The sequence below is a fragment of the Taudactylus pleione genome, unplaced genomic scaffold, assembly GCF_031769625.1.
Source record: "Taudactylus pleione unplaced genomic scaffold, aTauple2 ptg000105l, whole genome shotgun sequence".
NCBI classification, from domain to species: domain Eukaryota; kingdom Metazoa; phylum Chordata; class Amphibia; order Anura; family Myobatrachidae; genus Taudactylus; species Taudactylus pleione.
In genome coordinates, this window is record NW_028284507.1 from 6,077,951 (window position 1) to 6,098,747 (window position 20,797).

Sequence of the window (20,797 nt, forward strand, 5' to 3'; positions counted from 1 at the left end):
TGGGCACCTTTACCATTTTCAGAAGATCTGCAGCTATTCAGCAAGGTACGTATGGCAAATCATGTTATTTTCTTTTCCTTATTCAAAACTACTCAACATTTAAGTCTTGGGTTGTATAGAAATTAATGGTATTTTTTTGAGGGAAAAAGACCACATATGATGTGTGTGAATACCTCACACGAAAAGGAGTAACACATTAGCACATCTCCAAACTTTACCAGTATAGCTGGGGGCAGTCTCACTTTGAGAGGTCAGACTGAATTTACCTTTGTCCCAAAGATTAAAAAGTTGGGGATAGGACCTATTCTCAACACCACCCAGCAAAGCAATGGTGAGCATGTACCTGCTACTGGTGCACACAGTAAAAGAATAGGCGTTATTAAGAAAGAGCCTAATGGGGAGGATTAGCACTTGAGATGTCCACTGTCACATAGCAATGTCCCCTATTTGATAGTGCACTCTATGTCCTAAGTAAGAAATTTGGGTTGTATGCATTATGGCGACCAGCCCAAAAAATGGGATTTTGGTACCTACCGGTAAATCCTTTTCTCTGATTCCACAGGGGACACTGGAGGTGCTTACGCTGGGGTATAGAGGTGTGGATAGCTGGAGCCGGCACTTTAAATAATTTAGGTGTGAAGCTCCTCCCCCTCTATGCCCCATCAGCCCTCAGTTTAGAAAAAGACCACCGAGAGGAGATGGAGAACAAGCGGAGTAAAAAGGAGAGAAGAACACACAATAACTGAATCATACAACATACGGAACAAGCCGAACAGGCAGGCTAAGAGCGCTAAGGTGGGCGTCCAGTGTCCCCTGTGGAATCAGAGAAAAGGATTTACCGTTAGGTACCAAAATCCCATTTTCTCTTTCATCCACTAGGGGACACTGGAGTTGCTTACACTGGGGACGTCCCAAAGTTTTCCCCACGGGCAGGAGCGCTCTGCGGCGCCTGCAGAACAAGGCGGCAAAAACGGGATGCCGAAGTAGCAAACGTATCAAATTTGTAAAATCTGACAAACGTGTGAACTGAAGACCAAGTGGCCACACGGCACAATTGTGACGTGGAGGCTCCTCTACCGCCCATGACGAACCCACAGAACGTGTGGAATGAGCCGAAATGGACGAAAGAGGCCGACGGTCGGCACTAACATAAGCATGATGAATAGTCAGCCGGATCCAACCTGCCAAAGTCTGCTTAGACACTGGCCATCCCCTCCGAACAGCATCATTGAGGACAAAAGGCAACCCAGACTTACGGATGGACGCTGTCCTGGCAATATAGATGCGGAGAGCCCTAACCACATGCAAGGTAGAAGAACCTAGAAGATTGTGTCAGAGTCCGCCACCAACGATGGTACCACAAGAGCTGATTGATATGGAAAGCCGACACAACTTTGTGAAGGAAAGCGGCTACCGTACGGAGTTCCGCCCTGTCAGCATGAAACACAAGGTAAGGTGGCTTATAGGACAGAGCACCCAATTCCGAAACTCTACGAGCCGAAGCGAGAGCCAGGAGGAGGACCGTCTTCCCAGACAGGTACTTAAGATCAACCTCCTCCAAAAGGTTCAAACATGGGCGACTGAAGAAACAGAAGCACTAAGTTTAGGTCCCAGGGAGTTATTGGAGGTACAAAAAGGAGGCTGCACGCGCAAGACCCCTTGAAGAAACGTCTGCACCTCAGGAATGAGGGCCAATTCCTTTGAAAGAAAATGGAAAGGGCAGAAAACCTGCACCTTTAAGGTTCCCAGATGAAGGCCAGAATCCAGACCCTTCTGAAGGAAAAACCGAAACCGGAACAAACGAAAAGTCCTAGACGGAAGACCCCGACTGGAACACCATGAGATATAAACACGCCAGATGCGATGATAATTCACAGCCGAAATTGGCTTCCTGGTGCGTAGCATGGTGGGAATAACAGTGTCTGGGATTCCATTGCGTTTTAGGATATCTGTTTCAAGAGCCACCCTGTTAAACTATGAAAGGGCCCTGCTCTACAAGCTCCGGGCGCAGGGAAAGGGGCCACGGATCATCTGACAATAGGAACCGAAGGTCCGAGAACCAACTTCTCCGAGGCCAGTTCAGAGCCACGAGAATTACAGAGGCTGACTCTTGTTTCAACCTTTTTAGAAGACGAGGAAGAAGCGGAATCGGAGGAAAAAAAGTAATCAAAGTCGTAGACCCACGGACTTGTCAGAGCATCTACTGCTTCCGCCTGCGGATCTTGAGTTCTTGACACCTATACTGGGAGCTGACGATTCAATCGTGACGCCATGAGGTCCACCTGAGGACATCCCCATCAGCGTATCAGCGTGTTGAACACGTCTGGATGAAGCTTCCATTCCCCGGGATGGATATCCTGTCGATTTAGGTAATCTGCTTCCCAGTTGTCCACACCACGGATGAATAACGCCGACAGGATTATTGGTTCTCGGCCCACCGGAGGATCAGAGTTACTTCTCGCATAGCCATGCGACTCAGAGTCCCTCCTTGGCGATTGATGTAAGCGAAGGCCGTTGTGTTGTCGGACTGAACTCTTACCGGACGAGCCTTTAGAAACTCTGTTGCCTTTATCAGAGCATTGTAAATCGCTCTGAGGTCCAACACCTTTATGGGCCACTTCTGTTTTAGAAGGGACCATCGACCCTGAAAATAATAATCGCGGACTACTGCTCCCCATCCTCGAAGGCTTGCATCCGTTGTTACGATGATCCAGTCCCACACTCCGAAACTTCTGCCCGCTAACAGATTGTGTCCACCAAAGAAGGGCCACTCTGGCAACCGGGCTCAGACGGATCTGTCGATGTAGAAGCAGATGGGACCCTGACCCCTGTGCTAGCAGGTCCAGCTGAAACACCCTGGAGTGGAACTGGCCAAACTGTAGTGCCTCGAAAGCAGCTACCATCATCCCCAAGAGACGCAGACAAAGAAGCATTGATACCTTCTGATATCCTTGGCCTTGTCTGCTGGAAGAAAAATCCTCTGTGATTCTGTATCCAATATCATGCCCAGAAACAGAAGTTTCTGGAACGTATTGAGATTCGGCTTCTGGAAGTTGATTATCCAACCGTTTTGGATTAGAGTGTGATATGTCAGTATGGCATGATGTAAGAGAAGAGATACCGATGGAGCCTTGAGTAACAGGTCATCCAAATAAGGGGTTATGTTCACTCCTGATGACCGAAGGAGGGCGATCATGACTGACATGAGTCTGGTGAAGATGCAGGGAGCAGAGGATAACCCGAACGGCAATGCCCGAAACTGATAATGATCTTTCAATATGGCGAAGCGCAGAAAGGCCTGGTGTGGTTCCCAAATGGGAACATGGAGATAGTTATATCCTGGATATCAAGGATGCCTAACTGCAGAGTCTCCATTTTTGAAACAATACATCTTCAGATACAGAATCAAGGACTTGAGGTTTAAGATGTGCCTGACCGAACCATCCGGTTGGGCACTAAAAACAGGTTTGAGTAAAATCCCATACCTCGTTGATGCTCCAGACCTAACACATATAATACTATTAGAGACTGGATTGCCTCCTGTAGAACCCTCTTGTCTGCAGGTACTGGCAGACTCATAGTGAAGAACTGAGGTGTAGAGGGGACCTCGAAGTCTATTTGGTACTCCAGGGAAATTAGTCTCCACGGTTCTAAAGAGGTCTGGTTCCGAACTTGTTGAAATTTCTGCAAGCGGGCTGCCACCGCAGGGGACCCCAGGTGGGACGGAAGACAGTCATGCCACCTGTTTCTCAGCTGGTTTAGGCTCCTGTCGACAAGCAACAGTGTGTGGTCGACCTCTACCTCTGCCGCTTCTTGCTTGCGTGGGAGCACCTCTGGCTCTACCACAAGAGGAATGTGGCGCACGAATGAAATGAAGGTCCCGTGTAAGATCTTCTGGGAGCTGGAGCAGTAGACGGGAGGAAAGAAAACTTACACCCCCCCCCCCGTGTCCAATTTCCGGGCCAAAAAGCAAGTCACCAATGAATGGTGAACACTCCACCGCATGCTTGGATTCTGCATCTGCTTGCCAAGCGCGCGACCAGAGGGCTCTGCGGGCTGTCCCTAGAGGCTTCTCCCAAGTAAACTGCAGACTCACGTATGTGTGCTAGTAGACGTAATTCTGCTCTGGAAGGACTTGGGTCCAAACCTGTATCAACTGGTCAGCCCGGCAAACCACAGCCCTGTTAATCCAGGCGGTAACAAGGGTAAGTCTATGTTGATCTTCCACTGCAGTATAGTCTTTTAGTACAGTAGCTCCTGTACTAGAAGTGCTGTTTTCTTAGAGACGGGAGATTGACGCATCTACATGAAGAGACGTTTCCCACTTTTCCAACATGGACGATGGAAAATGATAGCTAGCCGGAAACAGACGTGGAATTTTGAACCACTTATTCGGCTGTTTCTAGGTCACAGAAAGCTGCTGTGACAACGGAAAAACAGCCGGGTACATGAACTAATTCACACTCTGGGACGTAGGAATCATATCCTTAGGTAAATTGAAGATATAACTGACTGCCAAAATTAGAGATTCCACCCCGGGAGAGGCGGACTTTAACTCCCATTAATGGTGTTAATTGGAGGGTACAGACACCGCTGTACCCATAACCTGTATCACGGTGTCTAGAGATCTGTTTAACCCAGCCACCCAGGGAGGAAATAGTAGACGCAGATATGCGTGTACTGATACCAATATTGAGACCTGCGTGCCTCAGCTAACTGTGACGTTAAGTCCGTCATAACTCCTACCATGTCAGCGGCCCATGGAAGTGAGTTAGTAACAGCCATAGATGGCTCCATTGTTATACAAGCGTCACATAACGTGGACCCAGCGGCATACGTGTTACACTTAGAACAGACAAACAACTTTTGAGAAGCCTTTGTTCTGCTTGACATTGATACACACAGTCACTCAGAAGGACACAGTGAAAACATAAGGCTGGTCTGGGACACAGAGGAGGAGATACACCCCACTCCCCTCCCACAGATTAGACTCCCTGCACTTTCTCACAGCCTTCTGTACCAGGGATGTAGGGCTAATGGTTGTGCAGGAGTCCAGCCTTCTGTAGCCATGCAGCTGCACTCTGCCTTCAGGAGGGAGAGAATGCAGGCATTAAGTTTTGCAAAATATGGCAGGCACGCTGTTTGTAACAGCTCTGTGCCTGAGCAGTGTGAGAGAGACCACGCTGGGTAGCTCCGCCCCCCGTCCTTATCAAGTCTGTCTGCAGACTAAAATGGCTGCCCCCGTCTAACAGAGGAGCTCATTGTGCAGGACAGACTCAGCGGAGTCTGGAGTGTTCAGCCCCGCAATGCACGCCCCCTCCGTCCCTCTGCAGCCCTCAGCGGCGAGCAGGGACTGATTTCAGCTTATCCGGCTGTATGCCCCCGCCTGAAGCAGCACAGCAGCGCTATACTGGGTGGCGAGCGGGAGGGCGGCAGGCGACGTGCGCCGGGGCGGGTGCAGGTCGGAGTTCAGCCCCGCAATGCAGGCCCCTCCGTCCCTCTGCAGCCCTTAGCGGCGAGCAGGGACTGATTACAGCCTATCCAGCTGTCTGAATGCCCCCGCCTGAAGCAGCGCAGCAGCGCTATGTACACACTGGGCGGCAGGTGGCGTGCGCCGGGGGGGTGCAGGTCGGAGCGGGGAATGCGCAGCAATACTCACTGCGTTCCCCGGAGGCTCTCACAGTATGCAGCACACTCTCTTCCTATTAGAGCTGTGCTGTGGCGATAAGGAGCTGTCAGTGCTTTTGTAATAAGCACTGTGCACTCCTTCCTGTTCTACTAAGAACAGGGTGCCAGGTACCCGGACCCCACCTTTAGAGAGGTGGCGAAGGGTACCTAATACAGTGTAAAAGGATGTAGAAAATAAATAACCCTAAATAAAAGAAAATAATAAACATATATGTGCTGCTAGATCACAGCAGATTGTGACCAGCTCCATGAGGCACATTTTCTAAACTGAGGGCTGATGGGGCATAGAGGGGGAGGAACTTCACACTTCTAAATTATTTAAAGTGCCGGCTCCAGCTATCCACGCCTCTATACCCCAGCGTAAGCACCTCCAGTGTCCCCTAGTGGATGAAAGAGAAAGTGCCAAACACAAGCGTGAAAAGAAGGAAAAAACCTGGGGCTAAAACACTCATAGTGAAAACGACTTTTAGAGAACGCTGCATGTTTTTCCTGGCATAGATGCTTCCCAGGTTGTCTGCACTTGCTACCCTACTACTGAAGAGTTGGATGATACTCTCTCGCCGGCTGTGGCATTCATAGAATGACAAGATCATGTGACAGGAACTCAGCACATCCAATGCCTGCTGCGGGATGGAGAATACAGCATATCAGTGCCAAGATAATATAGAACAAAGCTCCTGTGTGTGCCTACACTATGCATCAAACTTTCATATGTGGACACTGCACTTTCCTTCTGGGCAGTTCAGGAGAGCTTCAGAGACTACACTGGTGTCAATTGGAAATACTATTTACCGATCATACAGGGAGCTCTCTGCTTGTAAAAATGCTGACTGGCAGATGAGTGCTGACCATTCACCACAACGTAGCTTTTGAAAATAATTTTACAAATCATGTTTTAATGGCTGGAAAAAGTAAAATAAATCACAGCACACAATGCTACTTTGAGCCATTTTTTTAGATTACATTGATCTATTTACATAAAATTTATATTTAATTTCTGTAATCTGTAGTTTAATAGAAGTGGCTCAGCAAGTGCACAAATCACTCGTAGGCTAAAGGCCATCATCATCTTCCCCGCATTGCAAATCAATGTTTTATACGAGGGTTGTCCAAAAAGTAATGCCTAAATGCTCATAACTCTAAAATAATAAGCAACATTTATTTGAAACTTTTTCAGTTTGTAGTTTAATATGTCTGCTAACTATATATGTAGTTTTGTTTAGGTAGTCCAAGAAATCCCATGAAATCCAAGATAAAACAAAGAGCCGTCATTGAATTTCTGGAAAAGAAGGCTGCAGTGCTACAGAGATCCACAGAAGACTGAAAAAAGTGTATGGTTAGCGTACAATTGACTATAGCAATGTCAGAAGGTGGATGAAGCGTTTTCAATCGGGAGATTCGTCCAAAGTGCGACAAACCTCGTGGTGGCAGACCATCAACTGCAGTGACAGCAGAGAACCGACACAAAGTCAATGCCATGATTCAGAAAGACCATTGTGTGACCATCAGAGATGTCAGTGATGAACTTGAATATAGCCATGGCACTGTAGAAACACTAATCAATGATTTGGGATATCGTAAAATGTGTGCTAAATGGGTTCCAAGGCAATTAACCAGGGATCATAAGGCCCAGAGGGTGGAAGTGTGCAATGACCTTTTGACCAACTTTGAAGCCAACCCCGAGACGTTTTTGGAAAATGACATTACAGGAGATGAGACCTGGGTATTCCTTTATGACCCAGACACAAAGGCCCAATCAAAGTAATGGAAACACCCAAGTTCACCTAGGCCAAAAAAGTTTAAATCACAGCGATCCGTAAACAAAGTTATGGCCACATCCTTCTGGGATTGCAGAGGTGTTATTCTCATCGATTACTTGGAACCAAACCAATCAATCAACAGTGATCGATACATTATTACAGTTAAGAATCCATCCGCAAAAAAAGGTCAACAATTCCACTGTCAAATTGTCATCTTACACCACGACAATGCCAGACCTCACACTTCGATGGCAACATCTGCAGCCATTGCCAAAATGGGGTGGGCAATAATGCCACATCCACCATAGAGTCCTGATTTGGCCCCTTCTGACTTTCATCTGTTTGGCCCTCTCAAATACTGTCTCCGGGGTCAACATTTTGAAGACATAGAGGTTGTTAAAATCGTCATACGTTCCTGGGTCAAACACCAACCACTGGAATTTTTCCAAAGTGGATTCACAGCTTGGGTTGAGAGGTGGAGAAAATGTTTGAGGGCAGATGGCAGAGTCATTCTGTTACTAAGACTTCAAAGTATTTTTCACTGCAAATTTTCAAATCTGTATCTATAATAAAATTTTAGTTGTGAGCATTTAGGCATTACTTTTTGAACAACTCTCGTATAATATAATAATGCACACTGTGAAGGCTACTCAGTGTGCAGTCGGTCAATTGCACTGAAGGGGTTAACAAAAATGAAATTATCCCACATTCCAACAGTCAAGGTCCCGGAAAAGATTGCCATGTGCAGACAGTAGCACAGGAACGGATGAGGGATAAACCCTGCTCGGCCTCCCACTGCGGCTCACACAAAAGGATCGGTGTGGATAAGACTGTGGGTGTCATGTGGGTGGGTTTTCATTGTTTTTTTAAATGGATTATTAGATATGGCTTTTACACAACAGTTCTTCTAACCAACATCACCTTTCAGTATATTCCATGATGAAAATGAACTAAATCCCTACAAAAACAATTAGTTTAATAAGTCATCTGGCCAAGAATCACATTGTCCTGTAATATCCACTTCTTTCCTTGTTTTTTTTGTACCGGCTTAACATGAATATTTATTGGGTGTCCTATAAAGGTCTTTCTTGTTAAATATCTTTCTGGCATGAGATTTACATAGACACAATCACTTAGATGTAACACATTTGTAATGCCAGCACTCTAGCTTGTTTCTGACTACAGATGATCTGATTTGCGAGTCAGAGCTCTCTCTAACAAATACATGATGGCAGAGGAAGGGAACGGGATGGGGAGATTGTGTTCTGAACAATAATGGCGTGAAGGGGGCGTTCCAGAGCTCATCTGCTCTCTACATCGTACGCAATGTGACTGTGGTTGCCATGGTAGTCACATGACAGGTAGGAGGGGGTGGGCATTTGTGCCCCCTGCATCACAATACCTTTAACTGAATTTGCTCTTACCTCTAAATGAGAGGGAAGGAGAGGTGTGTAGGAGGACAAGAGAAATGAATGGGCTGACGGGTAAGACTTTACATGGAGCGAAGGTAATCAGAGTATACATCCACAAGGCTAGAAAAGTAAAAGCACTACACACTCATCTGAAGAATGAGCGCCAGAAAAGCAACCAATGGGCAAAGTCCATTCATAATATTAGAAGCTATAACTATTAATATTATTACTATTACCAGTTATTTATATAGCGAACACATATTCTGCAGCGCCTAACAGAGTATTTGCCCATTCACATCAGTCCCATCTCAGTGGAGCTTACAATCTATGTTCCCTATCACATGCTCACACACATACACACTAGGGTTAATTTTTGTAGAGAGACAGTATATTTTTGGAGTGTGGGAGGAAACCCACGCAAGCACAGCGAGAATATACAAACTCCACACAGGTAGGGCCAAGAAGAAGTGTATAATTTTGAATAAATGGTTTCCTGCTTCATTATTAGTCTGATTGGTACAATATATAAAGCATGTACATAGACTTCATTCTGTTGTAATAGTGATGCGAGATCAAGAAGTTAGACACTTATTTAGACTACAATTTAGACACACCCCTCTGACGGAATGTAGTTATGAGACCGGCGGGCGCGATGCCGCCGGTCTAAATCTTAACGTGGGAAACCCGACAAGGGACTTAAGATAGGAGTCCAAGGGCCTAATGCAGACCCGCTCGCGAGCGCTGAGCGCTCGGAAGCGGGTCGATGTTGGCCAAGTGCGCATGCGCACGAGGGAGCCAGCTCCGTCGTGCGCATGCGCGAGACCCGCATAGCGACGGGCAGTCGCTATGGGTCTCGCTACAAAGGGGGCGTGCTGTCGATGTTGCGTGACAGCACGCCCCCTTTGGTGGGCGTGTCGGGGGCGTTGCTGCCCAGACGGAGGCGTTCCCATGGGAACGCCTACCGTCTGGGGCCGGCCCCACTGACATCACAAATGATGTCAGTGGGAGTGCATTTGGCTCTGATAGAGCCAAAAGCACTCAAGGGCTTGCGGCAGACGAGACCCTACCACAAGGGTCTCGTCGCAAGCCCGATGGTCTTGACCATCGCGACCATCTTTTTGGCCACTCGCTATAGCTGTGGGTGGTCACCCACAGCAATGCGAGCTGCCAGGAGACCGCACTAAAAAAAGAGAGGGAGGGCACTGATTCAGAGCGAGCGCTCTGAAAGAGCGTCCGGCTCTGAATCAGGCCCTAAATACCAACGCCTGTCTTAATGCCGATGTCCGGGGCACCCTTAGCTGTTAGCCGTGAAGGGGGAGGGTCATATTTAGACAGCATAGCAGGGTTAGCATTAGGTTTTGGGGAGGGGGGGGGGGGATGGGGAGATGGTTAGGGATAGGCACCCCTGGGGGGGGAGGGTTAGGCTACAACAGGGAGGGTTAGGGGGAGAAGGGATACCGCTGTTGGTATTTTGACAGTAGGTATTTCGACCATTCCCCTCTGACATCCATATCACTTTGCACATTTTATAGCTGTCCCGCCTACAGTGTAACATGGTTATGCCCAGGTGCAAAGTTATTTTTTTATTTATTTTTTGCTTTACTCCCAACTCAGAAGCCCCATAAGGCATAAAACTTGATGCTGGGTCACAATTGAGATGAAACAAATATAATTTCCATTTAAAAATACCATTATGTACTAGGTATAAAATATGTTAAATTAGCAGAATCTCAGTTGTCATACACTTGCATCCCATATAAAAAAAACAAAAAGTAGTAGCCTTTATTTATTAGGAGCCACAAAGGGTGAGCAGCACCTTACAAAGTGCCTTTACAAATAGAGTGAAAACCTAAAAACAGAGTGAGAAACATTACAGTTCTGAACAATGCAGAACATACAAGTCATATAAACAATACTGAATATGCAGTCATTAAACCCACCTGGCAGTGCCGACCAAAGCAGAAGGTGCTGTTGGCAACGGGGCAGAGAGGATGGCCTAAGTGAGGAAAGATAGAGCACAGGAGAGGGCCCTGCTCACAAGAGCTTACAATCTATAAGGTAACGCAGACACAAATAAATGTCCAAGCAGCTTAGATAAAAAACTAAAAAACAGAAGAGCCCTAAATACAGCAGCAGAGCCAGTAATCATCACAACATGTGCCTGGGTGTAGGAAAGAGTCACGCTGGAATATCTATTAAATACTATGCTCTGTGTTTAATATGATTCATTCTTTTAATATTTGAGAGTGTCATTGTCTTAATAAATGATCTCTTGTGGTAATGCATCAGATCCTTCTCTGGTCCTTCTATGTTACATAGACTAAAAATTAAGGGAGATATCAGGCAGACATATTACACAAAGAGAGATTTGATGCATATTAAAGTCCGTATTCATAGACTACATGAACCTTTACCATTAGCCTTGTGAATAAAGAGAGTGGACTAGTTACAATTGTGAAGTGCCTGATAGACAAAGTAAGCATCTAGACACATTGTTTTGTATGTAGGTTACCTCGATAATTTCATGTAAAGATGTGTCCTCGCTTATCTCTGCCGCCGATGAGACAAAATGTGCACACACATCGCGGCTTGCCATTTGACGCGCATGCCAGGCCATGGCAGCATTCGCACACCATGCAATCCTACGGAGCGTGGGAGTAAACAAGACGCGGGTGCACGACTCGCGACATACGTACCGTGGCAAGTCACAGCGGTGGCAAAGATGAGTGAGGACACTTCTGTATAAAGCTGCTTACATCTGCTATATGAAATTCTTTGGTTTGTTTGTTTGTCTGCCTGTCCAGTTATGCATTTGGACACCCCTGCACCGATTCTGATGAAACCAACGTGAGGTGATCCAGTCGGATCCTGGCCAGGTTTAAGGGGTGTTAAGGTCCTGGTCGGACCTCCCGTTGGTGTACACTGGGCAGAACTTTGACCCTGGGAAGCCTGTTCTGGGTCTTCCACTGGATGGATTTGAATGAAAACCTCACAGAGGGGTGGCAATTGGTCTGGGATGCCTAATGGAGTGGTTGGGGTCCCAGTCGGACCTCACGGCGGAGTATGCTGGGCAGAACTTTGGCCAGGGAGCCTGTTCTGGACCTTCCACTGGATGGATTTGGATGACATCACATAATAAATCTCCCTTGAGATTCATTTGGGTTATCTGTGGTGTGACCTAATGCCAGGAGACTATCTGTGGTGTGACCTAATGCCAGGAGACTTTCAGGCTTGTGTTCTGTGAAGTTTGTTGCATTGGATTCCACATGACCTGCATCTACCAGTATAATCCTGTAAATCCATCTACATGTTTGACACGGAAACTATATACAGTTTGTGTGCAGATTTTCATAATATAGTTCAACAATTATAATGCATGCCATTGGAGTGCATAGTGGTAATAATAAATATCCTACCTTTCTTTGAGTCACCAATTGCATAATGTTACCTGGACATCACTCTTTCCATCCAAAGATTCCTGAAATAAAACAAAAATTACATTTAAAAAAGTAGCTCGTATTCATACAGGTTTGTGGCCGAATGCTGTTGACTGGGTCACTCCGTTGACAGTCACAATATTAACATTACAGGTTTTGGGTTAGGCTGCTGTTAGGGCCGTACAGTAGAAAAACATTATACCGACATGCATATTGTGTCGACGTTATGATTATGACGACATAATGTCCATATCGACATTTTGTACCATGCTCTTCCAACATATACAACATACACACACTACCTGTTCTGCTTTCACTACTCTGAAGTACACTCCTAATTTAAATTAAAATGTATGAACAAGCAATTTAATACAACTACTACTACCAGCTGCATAGGAGGGAATTCAATTATCCCCGATAAACCGCTTTTCCACAAAAAAAACGGCTTATCATACGAATTTGCACTGATCGCACAATCCTATTATCTGTGACTTTTCGCGAATGCGCATTCATACCATTAGCCACAAAAAGTTTTCACCCCTTCCATAGTTGGGGAAAAGTTGTGCAAAACCCCTATTTCTGGTTAAAAATGTCAGGACTTGGTTCAAAATCACTGGGACACCCTCCTTAATGACTAATTAGGCAAAACTTATTTTTTAATTAGCCTAATCAGGCCAATAATGACATGTCATTTTTGGGGTGAAAATGTGCAAAGTGCAGGAAAATGGGTTAATTGATGCGGGACGAGTTTATGGGGGAGCTGCATGAGTGGGACAGGTGTTTTTAAGATTGCATGGGGTGTCAGGTTGTATTTTGATGTTTTTTTTTTTTTTTTAAAGTATCTTTGAATGACACAAATATATACTTATAGGCATTTTTATACACCCCCAATTTAAGTAGAACATTTATTTTGCCAAAAAACACTTAATTACAATCATTATTTCACTGTTTTAAAAATATGCATATACCGTATATACTCGAGTATAAGCCGACTTTTTCAGCACATTTTTTTGTTCTGAAAAAGTACCCCCTCGGCTTATACTCGAGTGAAGTGTAGCGCTGACCGGACGGAGTTCGGTCAGCGCTACACAGCACAAACACACAGCCGCCGGAGCCGGCAGCTGCGTGTTTGCTGTAATCAGCAGCCGCTGAGTGTCTGTCAGACTCTCAGCGGCTGCCGCTCCCACTGCGGGAGCCATCCTCCGGCTCCGGCAGTGGGTAATGGGAGACACGTCGTCACGACGACGTCTCTCCCATGCAAAGCGGCCGGAGGAGCGGATAGCGGCGGGACCAGGAGCGGGAGTTTCAGGTAAGTGATTTTTTTTTTTTATTCTGATCACATCTCTCTCTACCGGGAGGGGAGGGGGGGGGGGAGCTGGGGGGGGACTACAGGGGGCACTACCAGGGGGGGATTACTACAGAGGGCACTACCAGGGGGCGATTACTACAGGGGGCGATTACTACAGGGGGCACTACCAGGGGCACTAAAAGGGGGGGATTACCACTGGGGGAAATACCAGGGGAGGATTACTACAGGGGGCACTAAAAGGGGGGATTACTACAGGGGGCACTACCAGGGGGGGATTACTACTGGAGGCACTGAAAGGGGGGATTACCACTGGAGGCACTGAAAGGGGGGATTACCACTGGGTGCACTACCAGGAGGGATTACTACTGGGTGCACAACCAGGAGGGATTACTACTGGGTGCACAACCAGGGGGAATTACTACTGGGTGCACAACCAGGGGGAATTACTACTGGGGGCACTACCAGCTGCTGCCATTTCCCACACTAGTCTTATACTCGAGTCAATAAGTTTTCCCAGTTTTTTTGGGTAAAAGTAGGTACCTCGGCTTATACTCGAGTATATACGGTAACAGCCATTGAGATACATTTTAAGAACCCCAAATACTTTTATTATGGCCACTAATACACTTCTATATTGTTATCCTATATCAGTTTGTCATTTTTGGGGGTACAGGTAGATTTCCCCATTTTTACCTATACTTATCGTAGCAATAGACACAAAAAATGTTATTGCGCGAATGGCGCATAACGACTTTTGTTATAGGATCAGTGATCGCAATGAGTGACAAGATATGTGGGTCCCAGGGACCCTCCATTTTAAAAAAAATGGGGTCCTAACTGACAATTTCTGAGTCCCATCATAATTTATGCTTTAGATGTCCCCATATGTCCCTCAGACATCTACACATGCCACCACACATCCCCACATACCCTTAGAATGCCCATCTGATCCCGCCAACAGCATCAGACCTCCCCACATGCCCCTTAAATGCTTGTTTAATGACTCCATGATCCTACACACATGACTTGTATGCACACAAAACCCATAGTGAATAAGGCATTAGATAATAAATTAATATGTGTGGTATATCCCATAAAACTGTTTTTGGAGGTGCTATTGAAATATTAAGAACTACCAGGATGTATGTTCAAGGGACCACAGCATATATTCATTATATCTGCTGTAATCCCCTAGTCTTCATGTTAGGGCAGGCAGGGGGCCTTTCAGAAAGGGACACTTCAGCACGCACCCAAGAAGGGGCATGGTCACTCAGAAAAGAGGGCGTGTCCTTGAGTGCTCCCTTTTCATTACTGTAAGGGGCGTGCCCAGCACTCTCGGAGATGCCCTGCAGTGTGAATAGATGCCATGCCAGACATTACGGCCCACAGGTGGGGACGGCCGTTTTAGTTTTTCACAGTATAGTGTCCAGTATTCACGTTACACCACAGTATTGCCCCTTATAAACACATTATGCCATGCAGTAATGCCCAGCCTTTACACATTATGCCATGCAGTAATGCTCAACATTTACAAATTATGCCACACAGTAATACCCTTTTACACATTATGCCATGCAGTAATACCCAGCCTTTACACATTATGCCATGCAGTAAAAATAAATTCCAGCAGATAAAAAATTCTTCCCATATAAGCGTGACTCCAGGATCAAAGGGCACAATTGATTGTATGCAAAAGTCCTAAACAGAATAATCTTGCATGCATGAAATCCCCAACAGCCAGTGATAGTATAAGCAATCTCGGTTAGGTGTCAAGCAGCTAGCTGATCTGTATAGTCAGCAGTGGCGGAACTAGTGTGGTGGGCCCAGGTGTAAGAATATGCATTGGGCCTCCCTATGCAGTGCCCCCAGTAGTAGTCCCCCTATGCATTTCCCCCAGTAGTAATTAATCCCCCCCCTATGCAGTGCCCCAAGTAGTTGATCCCCTATGCATTGCCCCCAGTAGTAGCCCACCTATTTGTCCTTTAGTGACCTGGGCCTAATGCCCAGGTCACACACCTATTTGGGGGAAGATACCTTCAATTGAGCCTAATACCCCCTATGTAGCCCGGGCCTTGTGTCCGCCTATATACCCACAGGCCTATTGCCTGAATTTATCCCACGGGCCTAGTGCCCGTGGGATAGGGAGGGGTTAAATACCGGTGGCCCAAGGACGCCTTCCAATACGGTGGAAGAGGCTGCGGGGGGGGGGAGCTTCGTTAGCTCTTTTTCTTTCCACCCCCGCATTCCTCTCCGGTCCTCAGCTTCATTCTTCTGCCGCTGGCCTGTCTTGGCCAGCGGCGCCGACTCTTCCTTTCTTCCTTCTCGATCACGCCGTCTTCTGGCCTCTTGCGTGGCCGCCGGAACTGTTGCCGCAACGCTCTTCTCTTCGGGAGGTCTTCACTCCCCCCCCTCGGCAGCCGGACTGAACGTTCCCGCTCAGCGGCGTCTAATACAAGACGACGCGAGTGGGCGGGGCTATGATGCGGCGAGCCGCCATTGGCTCATTGCGTCTGCCTCCTATTGGCTGCTGGTCCGCAAGCCGTGTTTGGCTTGCAGCCAATGTCAAACAACCGCCGCCGCTTTTTGGCTTCCAGGCGGCGAGCTCTGCTTAGGAGCCAAGCTTCTCCCGCCGCCACTTTACCACAGACACTGGTGGAAGGGACCAGACGGTCCCTTCACCAGGTACTCACCGCGGCTACATACCCAGCGCTGGGAACAAACACAATGTCCGAGCGCCGGCCACGGACAGTGGACACATCTCCTCTGCCTGCCCCTGCAGCTGTACCGATGCTGGGATCAGACACTTGATCCCAGCACGGATTTCCACAGCAACAGCCAATGACAGTCTGTCTGACTCTAATTGGCTGCTATAACAAACAGCGTTGTGTTTGTTACACGCTCTGCTGCAGCCAGCTGTCAGGGATTGGCCACAGCACAGCGCGTCCCCGGGGATCCGGCTGTTTTTTTTAAAAGTGAGTCCCCAGTGCTGAATCCCGGGTAAAATACGCGCTATAGCAAGTATTTGGTAACACTGAGGATTGCGCGATAAATGCGGGGACACACAGCCGCGATAAGCAGTAAAAACCTGCGAAGGTGCTACAACTAAACATGCGTTAACACATTACCGCGGCTGAATTCCCCCTATAGTCTATTCTGAATGGGGCTATTGTGATTTTTCTCAAGCAAAATCATATTTAAAGATTAGAACTATTACTAGATTAGCAACATATGTATTTAGATAAATATTTGCATATTTAAAATTTCAGTCTCTCCTACACAGTCAACAGATTGACGATGACCACCATACCATCAAGATTAAAATGTATTTAATGTATTTTAACGGTGTAAGCTGTCTATCTTAGAACATGTTGTTAAAGCAGCATTTTTCAAGTTACAATATCGACTGGTAAAATGCTTTAAGTAGCATTTTAATCTTGTCGGTACCATGGTGCCACTGCCAGCATAGTGCTGCCGACAGTGATAATGCCCACAATGTCACTCACCACATGTAATTTGTATCCCTTTATGGGGTGTATCCAATTAGCAGCGCTGCTAAATGATCGCGGCAAGGCTATCCAAATAGCCCCGATGCCAGGACTTATCAGGGATTTTGTTTCGCATGCCTCAGGCAAATCCATGAGAAGATGTTTTTTCCCTGATTGTGGCAGTGAAAATACATAGGTCTCGGCTCCTTTGTGTGAGAAAAACAGAAAATTTTCAGACGTAGAAAACAGGGTTTAATTGGACACCATGAAAAAAACATTGGCGAAAAAGACCTGAAAAATTTGGTGAAAGAACTTTCTGGAGTGCAGACATTTTTCGGAGCTAATTGGATGACGGCCTAATGCCGCGTACACACTAGACCAGTGATTCCCAACCTCGGTCATCAAGGCACACTAACAGTCCTGGTTTTCTTGATATCCATGATAAAGCACAGATGGTTTAATCAAAATAACTGAGGTACTCATTAAGTTGCCTGTGCTCAAATATGGCTATCCTTAAAACCTGGACTGTTAGTGTGCCTTGAGGACCGTGGTTGGGACCCCTGCACTAGACAATAAAAGTGAAAGATAATGATATCGTTCATATCGTCTAGTGTGACAAACGATGCGCCCTCCCGCGGGACGATAACGATGTGTGCTGTCATTCGAACATGCAAGTCAATCTGACGATATCGTAAGGCACTGTCTGTTTGGTGATATGGCAGGATGACGTCACTGAACGATATCGTTAGTAATAGTGTGTATGCACTATGTCGTTTGGCCGTCAGTTCAAGGGCAAACACTGACGATATCGCTCATGGAGCATATCGTTTAGTGCATATGAGCCTTAAGAGTTGTAACTTCGTAAAGGCATTTATATATTTAAAAAATATATATACCGGTATATTGTATCGTATGAAACCAATGTGTGAGATATCAGACAGCTGCAAGTGGCTTACTTTAATTGGGCTGTACACAGTCTCTAAAAATTTTAATTCGTTTCTTTGCTTGCTCTCACCAAAGAAATTCTTGACCCCTGGCCTATTACTAGCGATAATTTATGCTATTCTTTATTATATTCTTCTCTGTGATATATGATTGCCATTTAACGGGTAAGGTCATAGCTGTTTGTTTTGTTTTAATTATACATGAGCTATTGTGTTAAAAATATCAGGCTCATTCTAGACCATTAGAACAAATTGACTCCATGTAGACATGCAATTCTTTGTTCTCACCAATTGTTATATACACTTTATTTTTTGTTATACGTAGCTTCTAACCTCCTTGTAATCATGTAATTCTTCATCTTTAGGATTAATTGCAAACAGAAGAAAATGTTTATATTAGTGGTGAGCGACTGAAACTCTCAGAGTGATCAAACAGGACCTTATTGAACTTTCTCTACAGTCAGAGTATTGTATACAAAGTCTACGTAGCAGGTTAGTCCATGACTGGATTGAGCAGTGATGTTAGCTAAAAGTAATTTTATAATTACGTTTTCAAACACACTTGTTCTGATCACATATTGTGACATACCTGTACAGGTGGAGACGCCTGTATCCAAATATTCCAAAATATGGAATATTCCGAAATACATATTTTTTTTTAGCATGACTGAGATAGTGACACCTTCACTTTGTGATGGTTCAAATGTACACAAAAACTTTGTTTAAGGCACAAAATTACCTTCAGGCTGTGTATATGAAACAAATTAATTTCATGTACACAAACTGTTTGAGCCAGACAATTACTTAAAATATTGTATAAAATTACCTGCAGGCTGTGTGTATAAGGAGTATATAAAACAAATGCATTCTGTGTTTAGATTTGGGTCCCATTCCCAGGATCTCTCATTATGGTATGCAAATATTCCAAAATATGGAATATTCCGATATCTAAAATACCCCTGGTCCCAAGCATTTTGGATATGGGAGACTCAACCTGTATGTTAAAAATATTTTCTGGTCACTGAAAATATTCAATGACTACCTGGTTGCAATTAAGGCCCCCATACACCTACAGATGACCGTCGGCCATCGATGTTCCCAGATCAGTTGGAGGATCGGTGAAAGTATACATGTTAAATTTCACCGATTGCAAATCGCGCTCATATTTTTATCATAATCAGCAAATCAGTTAAATCCAACAAGTTGGATTTCACCAATCCCCTAACCCAGCATCTGGGGATTGCAGGATCGTGACAATCCGTCGCTAGTGTATGGGGGCCATAACTAGTGCTAGATATCAGCACTTTCTTGCTGTTGTCCAGTAATAAAATCACCTATCACTTCATCTATTTTACAGGCATATATAGGTTTTGTCTTACAAAGTGTGCAGGATATCATGATTGCAAGTAATTATTGCTTAATGAGTACCTGCTGGAATGCTACCATTCTGATTGGTGGTTCTTGGTAGAAATGGTCACTGGCTTTTTCAGTGACCATTACAGACTTTTAAAAAAAAAAAACCTGTGAGGGGAGAAACGCATCAAGGGACTTTATACCTACAACTGCTGTTCCTGATATCTACAGTATTGGACTGTGGACCTCTTATATCTGCCGTGATTCAATCCATTTGTGGATTAGAGAAGTAGGATAACAGTCATCTAAACCTGACCCGCACAGTTTTAAAGATCCGGATCGTGCATATCATCATCACACGGCCTATTGCACTACGGTGTTTGGACTTTCTGCCTAAACGGCTCTTCAATGCCAGCGTGCTCTGTGTCAAGCGATTCACTGCTGATGTAGGAGCTATATGGCGGCCACATTTATCACCTATGCCAATTTCTCATTCAGATTATGACTGCTGTGAGCGGGTAAGAGTGAGTGACATTTTCCAAACCACTATAGTCACTGGGTATCTGCCCGTGGGAATAGAGAGACATTTGGAGTTCAGCTCATGTGGACTGTTTAAATGCTCAGTCTGACAACTCACAGACATAAATTACCAACTTCTACTATAAGTGGGACATTAGCCATAGTTACCATCATTGCTTTGAAAAATGAATGGTCTCTAGGGGGGTCCTAAGGATCCATTGGACTTAACAGTGCACATTTATGCCTTAGATTGACAGATTTGTTTCTAAAAGCATTTGAAGTGTGTATTCATTGTCAAAGTCAAATAATTGGATATGATCGCTGTACGATTATCTGATGATATAGTCGTCTATGGTCCGATTATATATTACTAGGACGCTACTTTGCGTCGGTGCAACCCGATGCACTAAAATGCGAATCCACAATACACATACACTGACGCACATAACACACACACACACACACATATATATATATATATATATATATATATATACATACACACATACACACACACACGTTCGTATGTATATTCACATACATACACGTAGACGGTCATATGCGTATGCACATACATACACATAGTTGCTATATCAATACACAGACGCAACATATGCGAAACCATACATATAGAATGGTTCCCACACATTATGGTTAATAACCAGAGTTATTAAAGGTATTTGTTAGTTAATAGTTATGAAAGTATACATGTTAAATTTCACCGATGTGCAAATCGCGCTCATATTTTTATCATAATCAGCAAATCAGTTAAATCCAACAAGTTGGATTTCACCAATCCCCTAACCCAGCATCTGGGGATTGCAGCATCGTGACAATCCGTCGCTAGTGTATGGGGGCCATAACTAGTGCTAGATATCAGCACTTTCTTG

The 20,797-nt window shown here is 45.4% G+C and overlaps 1 protein-coding gene across 2 annotated transcripts in view; it reads right to left on the reverse strand.

The window, feature by feature from the left end:
* Positions 1-20,797, reverse strand: part of SLC23A2 (solute carrier family 23 member 2) — a 153,058-nt gene that overhangs the window by 112,273 nt on the left and 19,988 nt on the right. For both annotated transcript variants that reach the window (XM_088470804.1, XM_088470807.1), the window contains exon 2: positions 12,277-12,338. The gene's annotated coding sequence lies outside the window, so the exon portion shown is untranslated. The remainder of the gene's footprint in view (positions 1-12,276; positions 12,339-20,797) is intronic.